Source organism: Falco peregrinus, chromosome 3 (genome assembly GCF_023634155.1).
Source record: "Falco peregrinus isolate bFalPer1 chromosome 3, bFalPer1.pri, whole genome shotgun sequence".
NCBI classification, from domain to species: domain Eukaryota; kingdom Metazoa; phylum Chordata; class Aves; order Falconiformes; family Falconidae; genus Falco; species Falco peregrinus.
In genome coordinates, this window is record NC_073723.1 from 70,124,198 (window position 1) to 70,139,125 (window position 14,928).

The following is a 14,928-nucleotide window of genomic DNA, read 5'->3' on the forward strand; positions in this document are numbered from 1 at the left end:
TCAGAAAAAAAAAAAAAAAAAAACAAAAAAACCCCAAACATAAAACCAGAGCTCATTGGCTTCAAATAGCAAAGCAGGTTCAGCAGATCAAGAGACCGAGCATTTGCTGACTAACAGTTAGGTAATGAAAGTAAACATCTGCAATGAAGTCATCATCCTAATGAAAGCCATGGCAATGTTAACTACCTGGACCATAATCCACGAGCATGTCTTAATGCGGGCTCACTATCGTAATATTTACTAGGACTGCTCCTGCTGGAAAAGGAAAGGAAGTCTCACTTTTAACACAGAAGTGTCAATCAAGAAATACTGCTGTTAAGTCCTTCTAACTCCCAAGTATCGTACTGATGATGCCCAGAGTTATTATGCAATTACACTCGGTAACTGAAAAATAGAATTTTACCTTCAGTGACTGAGTCAGAACAGTTTTATCCTAGCACTGAAGTGCATAAACATCTGCAGCACATAAGATGCCTGCTTTGAAAAAGCAATGTTGCTCCACGGTTCAAACATTTATTTTGCAGATATCTAATCAAATAAACGTGACTTTTTTTCTGGGGGTTTGGTGTTTGGTTTTTTTGGCCATGCAGTGATTAATTATCTGGATAATTCTATGGCTGCAGAAAAAAGCAAAAAAAAAGAAACAACCACTGTAATAAGTTTTAGCTGATTAACTGCCGATATTGTTAAAGATTTCAGACTCGCCTACAAAAGTTTAATTCCACCCAGAGACAGCCTCATGTACCTCCCAGCAGTCAATGGGAGTGGCAGGCGTGCTTATTAGGGGACAGCACTGAGCTCACAAGCAACAAGGCAATTTATAGGATGTTTGTGCATGCTCTTGCGCAACTGAGGAACATCACACAGCTATGAAAAACAGTAATAGTCCATTTCCCCTTTCTGCACAGAAAGCTAATACCCATTCAGGTTTAAAAGGTATGTATCTGCAAATTCATACTTGTGTCTCAAAAACAGGCACATTTTACTTGTAAAATCTGCAAGCTCAGACAAGTTGCTTCCTGCAAAACACAATCACTGTATTTCAGCTTTCTATTTTGATGTCTTTAAGAAACAACATAGTCAAACCCAGCTTTCCAGTTGGAGTACACGCATACAGCCTTCATCACTGGTCTCACAAAAGCCTATGCACTGGCTCATTTTGCATAGTCTATGGAATTCTAGAGAAGTCCTGGAAGTACTTGGCATGAATGTAAGCCTTCACAGAAGTGAGGCCTTTCAAAGTTAACAGGTTTTGGATCACACTGAATACAGATGCCCTCCATTAGATAAAACCTCAGTATAAAATTCACCAGTTAAGATCACAAATAACTGTAGATAACTCTGTTGGTAGCCACCTGTATGTAAAGACATTAAAAAAAAAATCCAAATAAACAGACTACCTAAAGTTTGCAAGAGTTGGTGACTACATCATTCATCCGTTGACACACTCCCAGCCTGTCCCCTCCCCTACCAGCTACACAAGCACCCACAGCAAGGTGCATTTTACCCTTTTGTCAGTCAGCTGAAGCCAACGTCCCTGCTTCCAAAGCAGATCTATAATGTTAAGACATACACATCTTCCTCTGATAAAATGAAGGATGGCTGTACTTATGGGCAGTTCAACAGGCAGAGATTCAGAGCGATGGCATAATCGTTTTCAACCCCTTCATTGAGTACTTCTGTACCGATAATTGCTATTATTAAATCTTGGTGACAGCACGGTACTATCACCAACTATAAAAACATACCATGAACCTAATTTTTAAAGCAATGACATTAGTCACTGTCACAGGAAAAACTTTAATCTACAGAAATCGAGTGTCACTGCTGTTGCTCCATTCCAGCCAGCCATACCGTCACTGAGGTCACTTGCAAATAACAATAGGTACTTTCACCTTAGTGCTGTAAACTGTTTTATTTTCTATGATGCAGAGAGTAGCTGTTGTTCACATTCATGGACGGACTGCACGCAGCTCCTGACGCATATTGTTTTAGTCGCCTAGAGCAATTTTGAAGGTCGCGCTGAGCTCAGATAGGAGCAGTGCTAACAAATACCATTCCTCTCTTTAAACGTGTTTTGGATCATTCCTTAAGACAATGTTATTCTCACTGGTGTTAATTTTTTCTCTTTTCTTCTTTTGCAAGCATTCTCTCTGTGTATTAAACTAACAGTGTAGAAGGGGGATATAATGCCCTATTGTCCACACAGACCACACCGTTACTTATCACTAACTACACGTCACCTCAACACCACTCAGTCTTACAGGAACTGAAGGCCTGAAAATAAATCCCAGGCAAGAATTTTTAGAGATATCTAAAAAATATTTTATGCCAGGAGCTAGTAAAGGTGCACACCGCACCAGTAACACAAAGCTCCACACAAATCACTTTATTGTACAGAGCTCATTCAAAATGGCTATGGCAGCTACTCTACTGTGAAACTAAAGACATCTCCTGGAGTAACTGCACTGCAATAACCACCACACCACAGGTGCTCCGACACAACTTCAGCTTCCAGTTTTACTGGGGGAAAGCTCCGAAAACCATGGTGGGTGCACAGAGCAGCACAGGACCAGGCCAGCCAGCCATGGGTTTGCTGTGACAGAGGTGAAGGACATGCCAGCAGGAAACCAAGCAGCAGCACTCACCGAGAGACAACTTGTCCCAGCCAGCTGCCGCAGACAAAACTACAGCAGCAAACCTCCCCAAAATACTCCCTGCCTCAGTAAAACTTTTGCTCCCATCACCACCACCACTCCTCCCAGGTGCTGCTCTCCCCCCAGAAGACCCAACACCTCTTGCAATACAGTTATTTTTGGCCTGCTAACAGCAGCCAGCCTGGGGGACAAAAGGGGGACGGGGGGGGGGGACGGGGGACACCAGAGGAGCTGGCGTGCAGCTGCATCCAGCGCCCACTACCACCCACACCCATGCATGGGACACAGGCCCAGCACCACACACTTGATGTGGCACACTGATGAATACACGTATGCACCTGCCTCAACAAAGCACCCCCTGCTCCTGTACAAGTGGATACACACCTGCAGCCAGGGAAGCCCCATCCCGGCGTGCACACGTGTACCTGGCCCCCGCCATACCCAGCAGGACCTGCAGGCACACACATCTGGCTCACCTGCAGCGATGCAACATACTCCATCCCTGGCCCTGCACACGTGCACACACACCTGTCCTGCTTGCACCACCACCATCACCCCTCCCAGCCCCACATGCACCTGCCCTGCGTGCAACAGCGTGCCCCCTAACATGTCCACACACACCCTTGGGCCCCATCCACACGCACACACACACCCCCCCGCAGGGCTGAGGGGCAGATAAAGGAGAAGCAGCTGCAGGTCACTGCCCCTCCCTCAGGGTCAGCATCCTCCCGCTCGGTCCCCTCCCGGGCGCACAGGGCCTTACCACGCTGTGGGAAAACAACGGTCACACATCAAGGCACGCAGACCCCGACACCTACACGCCACGGATGGGAAGGGGGGCACAAAGGAAATCCGACAAGATCCTGAGAAACATACACACACCCCCAAACCAATCCACCTTATGCCGTTCAACTTCTGTTTAAAATTATGCTTTCCTCTTTTCTTTTCTTTTTTGGGGGGAGGGGGGGGGGTGCGGGGGGGGGAGCCAACGAAATACACGGTTGCCAAGTCGAGTTAATGAAAAACCCTTTGGCTGTTAACTCATTTAGTGCAGCAAGCATGAAATAAAGTCCGTGGCACGGGGCCAAAGCGCAGCGGCCCTTTGCGGGGCAGGCTGCTGGGACCTCTCCCCAGCCGCCAAGGAACCAGGCCAGAGCACAGCCGCCAGGCCATCGTTTTGAAGAGCTGCGACCTGCCCGCAGAATCAGCAAACCAACCTCAAAAAAAAAAAAAAAAAAAAAAAAAAAAAAAAAATCCCGATAAAATTTTTCGTGAGAGCACTTCTGCATCCACTTCCAAGAAAAGCCCAACTCACCCAACCCCACCACCCGGGGGGAAGCGGCGGGGGGATGCGAACAGCGAGGCTCGGGCGGAGGGTGCGCCCCCCGGGCAGAGGCTACGGGCAGCGGCGCGGCAGCTCCTCGTCCCACCCCGCCGCGCCCCGACACCCCGGAGCGGGGCCGGGCCGGGCGGTGGCGGGGGGCGGGGCCGGGGGCGGGGCCACCCCTGCGGGGCGGGGCGCGCACCAGCAGCGGGCGGGGGCTCCGCGCCGAGCCGGCCCCGGCCCCCCCGGCCGCGGCACCCCGCGCCCCTCCCTGCCGCGGAAACTTCTCCGCTCGCCGGGGAAGAGTTGGGCTCCGCGGCCGCGGGCGCTGCCGGTGGCCTGGGGCGAGCGGGGGGCGGCGAGGAACGCCCGGCGGGGCGGGCGCGGGGGAAGTTGCGCCTCTCCCCAGAAAGGGACTTTGACCTCGCACCGCTCGCCCGCGGACCCCGAATTACGTATTTTTGTCACAGGTCGGATCCTAGCGCGCGTCGGCACAGTGTCTCATTTATGAACTCACCAGCCTAATTTCATTATTTAATCATGCGCCCAGCAATCGTGTTTCCTTAAGAAAGGACTGACCTATTTTTGGCTGGAGATAAACGATCATGTTAACAGATGTTAATCTTGTAATCTGTTTTTCCTGTAAGCACTTCGCATACCCGCGTTTCAGACATTAAAAAAAATAATAATATTTTTAAAAAATTTTCCCAAACGACTTGACGTCACGATCCAGGTCTTAAAAAAAAAAAAATCTCGCAATGGTTTCAAAGACATTAAATCTTTTTCACTTTATAAATGCTGATTTGTTCTGCCTCAACTCCCACAGGCTTTTATTTGCATTTCAAATTCCACAGGTTACACCAGTCGCCTTTTCAGAAAATGTAAACCAACAATAAGGCAGCAAATGGGGGGGGGGGGGGGGGGAGGGGGGGAGAGGAACCCTGCATCTGGATTAAATAAATACCAGAATTAATGTTTAGAAAGCAGTCCGAGCGAAATTATATTTGCACGTCCAGTGCCCGAGCGCCACCGTATCTATAGGGGTAATGTAAAGGATAAGCTGTGGGCACACACAATGCGCGTTCCCCAGAAGATCCCTGTCTGATGCTGGCAGCTTATTAACGCTCCTAATAAATGGTGCTGACTCCAAACCGACACTTTTCGGCTTAAAACACAGGGTTTGTCTCCAGCAGTTAATTGCAGAGGTTAGCTGGTTTGAGGGGAAAAACAACGGCCGGCTGTCATGCCCCGCACGCCTCCCCACACGTACTGCCTCTTTTAACACCCCACCTTGTTCCCTTATAGCAAAGTTTACCCATCCAAACTTTCCTCAACTTGCCCAAGTACTTAATTCGCATTAGGATCGCGACTAGGCGCTATGCTAATTATCACCGAAGATAGTAGCGGGGGGAGGGAGGGAGGGACGAGGAGGAGGAAAGCTTTTATAGCACAAAATGTCTGGAACTGCATTATTTCTATTCTTCTTTTCTCCCCCTCCCTCCTTCCACTTCCCTCCCCTCGATACCCCCCCCCCCTTTTTTTTTTACATATACATTAAACTCCCTGCCTCTCTCCCCACCCCACCCGCATCAAACGGGCTATTTTCCTCTTCTGGAAATAATCGCTCTGGAGACATTGTCCTTCGAGCCCTTCTCGCTGTCTATATGGGCATAATTGTTTTCTCTGCCCGCCCACCCCCAACTTCCTTTGATAAACTGTGTACTTCTGTAACGGGGATCACGCAGCGATCGGCGAGCAGCGGAGCGGCGAGCAACTCAAAAACAAGGGGGGGGGGGACACGGACGGACACCGCGCATTTCACGCTGACGCCGAAGCAACACTATCGGGGGGGGGGGGGGGGGGGGGGGGGGGGGGGAGTAGAGAGCAAAAAACCCACTTAATAATTTAAGTGGCTACTCGGGGCTCAAAGACCCAGCACCCACCTTCATTAGCCGAAGCATTTTACTTTAAAGTGAGGCAATTTGTTCTTTGTTTCCTAATGGATTAATATCGCAGTCCGCCCCCCCCCGCCCCTGACGGAGCGTACAAAGCCAAAAGGCCCCCCGCACCCGCCGGCCCCCCCGGCACCACCACTGCAGTAAAGCCGACCTCGACCTCCTCCTCCTCCTCCTCGCGAAACAGCGCAAAGTTACCATTTTGGGGCCGCTCCGATGACCGGGGGGGGCCAGTCCCCATTCCCGAAGGCGGGGGGGGGGGGGCGCGAAGTTTTTTTTCCCCCAGGGGCGCAGCCCGAGGACCCCCGCCCGCCGGGCCAGCCCCCCGCCCCGCCGCCCCTCACCTCCTCCGCTGCCGGCGGCCGCGCTCGGGGAAGGGCGCGCCGAGCCACCCGCCGCCCTGAAGGTGAAACCATGCGCCGCATGCGAGCGGAGCGCTGCACATGATCCGCCGAGCGGCTCCACTGGCGCGGGCGGGGGCGGCCCGCCGGCCCCCGCCGCGCCCCACGCCCGCGCGCCGCCCCCGCCCGCCGCGCCCGCGCGCCGCGCCCGCGCCCGCCGCGCCCCGCCCGCCCCGCCGCCGCCGCGCGTCCCCCGGCGGCCGCAGCCCGCGGTCTGCCCGGTGCGGGGCCGCACGCCGGCCGCTATTGTCTGCGCGGCGCAAAGTTGGGGCGCGGGGCGCCGCCGCCCCGGGGCCCCGCCGGGCGCTGCGGGAGCGGGGGGAGGCCGGGCGCCGCGTTGTGCGGGCGCGGAGTCACGTTCCTGCCCACCGCCGGCCCGGTTCCCACGTACCTCCGCCGCGAAAGGTGCGGGCTGGAGTTGCCCCAGATGCATTTCTATTAGAAACTTTTTTTTGTTTTGTTTTTTTGGGGGGGTGACAAATTCCGCTGGTAAAGTATTTATGGATCTATTGAAATGCACAGAAACAACAACATTAAAGTCCTCAATCAAGATCAAAGAGGAATACTGTTCAACAGCCACGCCGGGGAAGTTGAAAGACCTCCGAACAAATCAATGTGCCATATGGCTTTTAAAATAAAAAAAATAATAAATAAAAAAAAAAAACAACAAAAAAAGCAGCATCGCTCCTGCGTCTGAAAAGTTCAGTCCTTGCTTTCTTGCGTGTTTGCGAAGCTCAGTTTAATCACGCCAAATATGTGTGCCACGGGCGAGGGGAGTATGTTTAGTCTCGGCTGGAAAGCCGAATTTAATCTGCCGAAGCTCGGTACTAGACATCAAGGGTGTGGAGGCGGTTTTTTTTTTTTTTTTTTCTCTTTCTTTCTTTGTCTCGTAATGTGCGATGACGTAGAATTGACAAGGAGGACTTTTGACGAAGGGTCGGTGTTATCTGAACGCCTCGGAGCGCCCTGGGGCCGCCGCCGCCGCGGGCCGGTGGAGCCGCCCCCACCCCCGGGCACCCCGGCTCCGAGCCCCCCGGCTCCCAGCCCCCCCGCTGGGGCCGCCCCCCCCCCCCGCGCTGCCCTCCCGCTCCCCCTTGCACTTGGGACGCAAACTGCTCCCGCACCGCTGGCAACGAGCAGAAAACAAAATTGGGGCGGGGGGGCGGGGGGGGGGGGGGGGGGCGGGAGGCTCTAAATCCTGCCCATTCCAGCGCTTATTACCAGAACCCTCGGAATAAAGGAAAGGGGCGGGGGTGGGGGGCTGCGAGCGAGAGGGAAAGTTGGTAATGAAGGATACACGAATCATAAAATGTAAGCTATGTGTGATTAATGATCTGCACTAATTTGAATAGCAGGCGTGTTAAAGGTCATTGACAATTGTTGCTGCTTTCAGCATGAATGCCTGAGTGGGATGTATTTGGGACAATCAAATTTAATTCTAATTCACAGGGAAAAAGAAAATTATCGGACGTGCACAGCAGCTGGTCAAAACACGGAGAGGATGCGCTTTAAAAAACGCACTTTGCCCGTCCTTCAAAGGCAGCTTCATTACATTGAGGCAGTGTTGTTAAATGCCTCAATAGTAAATAATGTATCTGGAATGTCTGGATTTTGTTTCTTATGCATCAGCATCTTTCCTGCACACTTTTCCAATCACAGGCCAAATTGTGTTCCCAACGACTCCAGACTTGCAGCATTTTGTGGGAATTCTAAGTTCACTGATGCCAGATTTACCTGCGAGTGGACTGGAGCAGATGTCACCTCTCTGAGCTTGAAGAGTTCACCCCAGGCACACGCCTGCAGCACAAGAGTGTAGATTCTCTAATCACAGTTTATATAGTAGTTTAGCGGGTTTTTACACAAAGAGCAAGAAATCTATTATAAATCAGCATTCCTAGGCAGTATTTAGAACTACAGTATTAAGCTAATAATTTCCATATGGTGAAAATTGACAAGTCAGAGCAATGAAAGGTACATGTGACTTCCCAACTCCTCTACCTAAAAATGCGATTTTTTAAGACCGACTCCTTTTCTCTCATGATCTGTGTAGATTCTTTTCCTTAGACAGTAAAACGTGAGCACACACCACACAGGGCTTGCTCTGTTGCTTGATAGAGTAATGCTTAAAATGCTTAATATTTTCCATATTTGCTTCCACAGGGCCCAGTCTTGCACTCCTTGTTCCCATTAACCAAATAGGATACTGAGGCTACGGGGGTGGAAGGACTGGAGAACCCATCTCAAGCTTCGTAAGTAAGGGGTACTCCACTTTAATGGAAAGGCAATTAAAAATTCAGAAGATGCAGAGACTTTAAAAACAATCAAGCGGTATATTAATTTCACGGAAAGTCACTAGCAGAGTTCCTCTGTCCATGTAATTTTAAATAGGAGATTTTCTCACATTTCTTCTGCTGAGTCCAGCGCTTCTGTGTTTTGAAAGCAAAACCAGAACAGTATAAGAATTTATAAACTTAAAAGATATGCAAAATACATTTGCATAATATCATTGAAGTCCGAAATTTCAGATAGCAAAGATATTCTTAATTTTCAAATTGTTAGTAACCTACCATTACCGTGGGTGATTAATCTGTTTGCAGATGCTGTTTACCCATTTCATCTTTGCCAGAAATCTTCCAGGAGATGTCCTCCCATTTCAAATTCTTTAAATTACAGTATTTCGTATGAGAATGTCAGTGATATTAATGGCTCAATACATGTTTTGCTATTTATAGACTCACATGTATAATAATTCTGGCTAATGAAATACTTGGAGCAGGAAAACATTTATTTACTTTTGCTATGGTCTAATAAATTATTTGTTCAGCATTTGGGACCAGGCTTTCTCAAGTTAAAGAAAATGGCATTTTGATGAAAATCTGTGTGGTGACTTGTCTGCATAACTTAGCCTTAGGAATGATTGGTGGAAGTTTAGATAAGAAAAGGTTCCCGAGAAACACCATCGTAGAATAGCAAGAAAAAAAAGCCGTCTCTGTAAAAGCAAAGCTGAAAGGATGTATAAATGCTTCAAGGCAGGCAAACAAGCCGAGTTTGGATTACATTTTATGTATATGTGAGAGAGAGAGAGAGTGTGTGTGTGTGTGTGCGCGTGTGTGTGTGTGTATACATGTCACATCCACAGATATATTCAGTGATATGTAATCTAGGGGAGTCAGCCACTTCAGCTGTCGCTGTATGCTTACTCAGGTTTTGCGCCAATGACTGTTTTTCATTGTTACAAATCTACCTGAAATTTAGAGAATGTACCTAAATAATGCTAATCCAGGATGTTTTGTGGCTCTCAGTTTTTCTAAGGGATCTGTCTCTCCATGTCAAGACACCGACTAGTATTTTCCTTGGGGTCTTCTGTCATAATTGCCTCTCAGCGACCCTTTCTAAACACGGCCCTTAGCTTTATAGTTGGATCTCCAGTCTTGCCAATAAAACAATATGTATCTATCTTTATCTAAACCAGAGGTTTTGCTTTCAAAGCATGCTTGGGTCAGAAATAAAGAGCACACAAAGTCTGATGACAAATAATCCTGTATTAGACTTCGCATTGTAAACCAGACTTTTTCTTGGTGTGTTTGGAAATGCAAACAGCACGTGCAGAAGTTACGAACTGGAAGGCACTGGCAGCTCTTAATACCCATGTACATCTGCAGATCACTGCACAGAAATGTTCCCAGTGATGCTGTTCTATAAGAAACTAACATTTCTGACGCCAGTTAAAATGGGCCATTCTAACAGTGGTGTGTTTTCAGAGTTTATGTGAGTGGCACAAATTTCACTCTGTAACAAGATGGTTTCAATCAATAACAAGCATATACTCCTAGATAGAATACACCTACTGCTCATGTGCACCACAAAAATCTTTCTGTCTTCTTTAAAGTGCCTCAGGAGCTGTGCCGTGTCCGGCTGCTTCCAAAGTTTGTACTACAAAAACACACCATGACCCAGCAAAGTTTTGCATGCCACTGTATTCTGGGTCTGTACGGACTGAGGTCAAGCTCTTGCACCGCGTCAATTTAGTCAGGTGTAAATCTAGTGAACGGATTTGAAAATAATTTGCCATTTAGAGAGCTGCACATATTTCGGGATCTGATGAATCTATTAACATGTAACTGCAATAAGCGACTGGGGCATATCTGATGACAAATTGTATGGGGTGTCAGGATGTGGTCATATCCTCTTTGCCTTCTGCTCATACAAGTCGTCCCCTTGTTATTAATGGAATTGCTTTAATAACAAAAGATGATAGGTGTTTGTCTCCATCATCTCGTTTCTGGCATGTAATGAGATTTTCCTTATGGCAGAAATAATTCAGAGACATTTCTTGAAGAATCAACGTGTTTAACTCTGCTGTCTTTCATATTTGCCCCTACCGTCAACACAGTTGCTAGCATATACCGTAATTTTGATTTTTGTGCTTTGATCCTCTCAAACCCACGTGTTTTTTTACATAAAGTTATTCAACATCACTTTTACAATGACATCAAGGAAGAGAGCAGAAAAAGTTAATATTGCAAAGTAAGTACAGCCTCAGTGTACATGGTTATTTTAGGTTCATGCTAAATGCTCTATATAGTACCAACTTTTCCAGCCCTGGCAGTCAGATTTTCTCACCCATATGTAATTTTATAAACTACATCACGGCTTCACAGCAGGTAGAGAGCCCACAAACCTGTTCTTAATTTCAGCTTAGCTGAAAGAATCTCAGCAGCAGCTGGTTTCAGAATAGCTGATACAGGCTTCCACAGATGTGGCCCATAATAGGTTCAGAAATAAAAAAGAAGTAGGCCAAAATGTAGAATTTAAAATTTAAAGGAAGACAAATTCAATAAGGATGCCACTTTTTAAAGATTTTTTTTATATATATAAGAGATTTTGGGGAGGGCATATTTCTGTGGCCTGGGGTTTTTTCATGCTGTCTACCGATCATAATACTGCAGTACGCTGATTTTCTGGCAGGCTGGACCTGGCTGTTAGCAGGCTGCGCTCTCTCGAAGCAAAGAAACAGGCTATTTCTGAGTTTGTGTCACCTCCCCTCCCCCTCGCCCTTCTTATGTTCCTCCAAGCATAACTGATAGTACTGGAGTGCTTGTGCGCTTTTTCTAACTGGACCAGACAAAGAGGTACAACAGCTAAAAATGACCTCTGATGATACAGCGAATGTGCTGCTGGATAAAACTGGGGAAACTGGTTGCTAGCTAAAACAGTGTGTTATTTGGTGATGTTTCACAAATTTGAAATAAAGGAAAACAGAAAATAGTTTCACAAATGTTAATTTCTGGATTTTAGCAAGGGAAAGGCTTTAAACGATTTCTGTACCAGCATGGCAAATGCGTTCATGTACTTACTATCTTCTGCTGAGTAAAAAATACCTCAAAAGTAAAAGTGGAACAAAACAGTCACTTGTTCTCACTAACAAAATTTCCCTTGACATTCTGTGCAGTGGTGTAAGTGTTTGAATAATCTTGGTTTATATGGTCTTTCAGCTCAGGCATGCGAGGAAAAAAGAACTTCAAAAAGAGAATATTTTACCTGACATGTACTATTTTAAGGCTTCAGTAATTAAAGAACTGCAAAGGTCAAAATAGCCATCAATATCATGAGCAACAGAGCAGAAGTAACATGTTTAAGAGGAAGTTAGTTGGTTGGCTGTAACATAATATGCCATAAGCACTAGGATGTGGATCTGCAACGACGAGCAGCAGAAGAAACAGAAAAACTTAAACAGCATCAGCTATTTATTTTGCTGAAAGCACATGAGAACTCGCAAATAAGAAATAGAGATGCTTTCGAGTCTAAATCCCAGATTTTATTATCTCACTGCAGAGATGCTACAACCTGTACTGAGGTCTGGCCACACAGATCCATTCACAGGCTAGAGAAAAAGTTTGCCAGTGCCGTCTAACCTTTCAGCGAGCCAGACAAAAACTTTGGGTTTAGAAGCTCCCAAACTTTTTTTCAAACCACAACTGTGTGGCATTTGCCTGTTTTTAGCATACTACTGCCCACCTCTTGAAGTCAAATCATGAAATACTAGATCAGGGTGGGTATCTAAGATGTTGCTGTGTATCTGCTTACTTGTAAAACTATGTGTTTCAGCCTGTATTTCTGAACGGCATAAATTAAAAATGAGTAGAAGTACAATAATTACGTCTGAAGATGCAGCAGTTTGCAACACTATAAGTCATAATAAAGATGCACAATTCTGGAGAAAATTATTTTGAGAACAGGAACTCTTCCAAAAACTTCCCACTATTTCTTTCATTGCTGATAGACCATTTTTCTTCCCTGTACATTTTTATGCCAAATTGGCTACTTATTTAATTTCCCCATAAATCACAAAAAATTCATGACTCGCTTTTCTACATTTGGATCCACAAATCAACCGAGTGAATTTGTTCTACTGAGAGAAAGAGAAGGAAGCAAATGCCCAGGTTTATTAGCATTAAATTGTTGGCATAAAATTGTCCTAACTTTTAGGAAAAAATTGCAGCAGGCTTCTAGTTTGTTGCTTCCAATGGGTTTGAAAGACAGAAGTGAGTTAAGAGAAGCTGGTCCACTACAGACTTTGTGAGGCATTTGCCTTTTTCCCCTGTTAAACTCCAAAGCTAATAAACCCGGAGCATTCACTAACAAGTGAGGCACTCATGTCAACAAAGGCCTTACTTAGAGACGGCGAGGTTTTGAGAAACTTCTGTGGCAAGGATTTGAAGATATTTTAGTCATATGCAGCATACTTTGAACATGCACTTTTGCTTCTCTGTTTCCTACAGTATAATCCCCTTTGCTTTTCCCCCTCTGTGTTTTAAAACGAGCACAGAAAAGGCCAAGTGTTAAACTACACTATTTAATTGTCCAGTAAGTACACAAATTCTGTTCAAATCAGAACAAACTTTCAAGCAGACAGAAAGGGGTATTTGGATTTCTGTTTTATCACGGAAACCCAGCCGAACACCAGTGTGGCGGGGAATATAGCCATATCAGACCAACAAAAGGTTCCTAATGTAGCGAAGACCGCCTCCCCCCTCCTCTTCGATGACGCTGGCTGGCATAGCTTTTACTATCGGAATTGTTTGCAGAATAACCAAACTAAAGCAGCTCCCTACGTGGGTGCCTTGTTCAGGAATAAGCAGCACATTTATTCTAAAACACTTATCTCGCTTCCTAAAGAGATGAACAGGCTATTGGGAGATATTTCTTCGTTTTGAATGTTCTTGTGGAGCAATAGCTCATCTTGGTTTTTTCCTTCTATTTTCATTTGCTTCTCTGACAAAAGCAGAGATGTACGCACTCAATAAAGCAGTTATCACATATGCCAGAAACTCTTAGGTTCCTTCTACTGTGCAAAAGATTCCCGAGTATTGTTTTTATTGCAAAGGATCCCATTAATATCAATGGTGCAAGCATCCTGTTTGCTCCTAGGGGCTTTATATAAAAAGGGTTACGCTTAATAAAGTCAAATGCAGTAGATCTGCTCTTCACATCACTAGTATGACAATGTTCTCATAATACAAGATGTACCGTTAGTCATTTTTATTTATAGATATATGTATATACTTTTATATATATATATATATATATATATATACACTTCTATTGCTATGAGGTATGTTGTCATGTAATATGCCACATGTTTTCCCCCAGACATTAGAACATATCATGCCAAATCCGTCTATCATCTAAGGAGTCCAGGATCCTATTTATTTTGGTGGGACTTGGTGTAATAAAAATAATACATTGCAAAATAAGCGTGGTAACAACACTGCCAAAAACGCTTGCAGAATGATGCTGTCAATGTTGTCCAAGCCAATGTTTCATCTCTCCAGAGGAGAAAGATGCATACAAGTGTGTACTGGCAACCCCATTTGGTGTGTCTGCCTGGTCACTAAAGCTAAAGTTTCTGTTTGTTTGTTTGTTTGTTTGTTTGTTTGACAGAATTAAATAGAGTTGGGTTCACCATTCGGTACTTAACTCCCTGAAGGCTCCACTAGGTAGAACTGACCTAACATATGCATCTATACTTCCATAGTCCAGACAGGAGAGACAGCATAAGGCATAAATGGGAACAAGGGGTCAAGGGGCTCTGAAGAGAGGCCAGGAGCCCTCTAGCAGCACTGTCTTGCTGTGTAACCCCAACCACCGTTACGGTGGTCCCAGTGCCAAGTCCCTGTGAGGTTGGTGACTGGAAACTGGTGTGAAGAGCTGAACACGACCTCATGTTCCCCCCGCTGCCCTCAGCCGTAAGCACCAGCAATGGGTGGCCGGTGATACCTCAACCATGACCATGACCCGGGGAGTTGCTCTGCCACAGAACCCAGAACAAAGCTGGCTGGTTTTGCAGACCCCTGCCCCACTGCCCAGGTCAACATCTGCTCCTAAAGCCTGCTCTGTTCCCACCTCCGCCTCTTGGAGAGGCAACGTGGCAGAGCATAGACAGTACCTCAGCACAATCCTCGTTTCATTGACAAGCGCCTCTGCAAGGAGTATATAACTATATTGCTTAGCTTACTTTCAAGAGTTTTCTACTCAGAGTCCGCACCGCGCTGCTGTAGGGCAGGCACAGTAGCCATAATCTGGTTATA

The 14,928-nt window shown here is 46.5% G+C and overlaps 1 protein-coding gene across 4 annotated transcripts in view; it reads right to left on the reverse strand.

Annotated features, from left to right (window-relative positions):
* The window catches only part of ZNF516 (zinc finger protein 516), a 124,705-nt gene extending 118,256 nt beyond the window's left edge, over positions 1-6,449 (reverse strand). For 2 of the 4 annotated variants that reach the window (XM_055799223.1, XM_055799221.1), the window contains exon 1: positions 6,281-6,449. The gene's annotated coding sequence lies outside the window, so the exon portion shown is untranslated. Of the gene's footprint in view, positions 1-6,134; positions 6,240-6,280 lie in introns of those variants that run through there. The other 2 variants (XM_055799222.1, XM_055799224.1) reach the window with 2 other exon arrangements.
* Between the last annotated feature and the right edge of the window lie 8,479 nt (positions 6,450-14,928).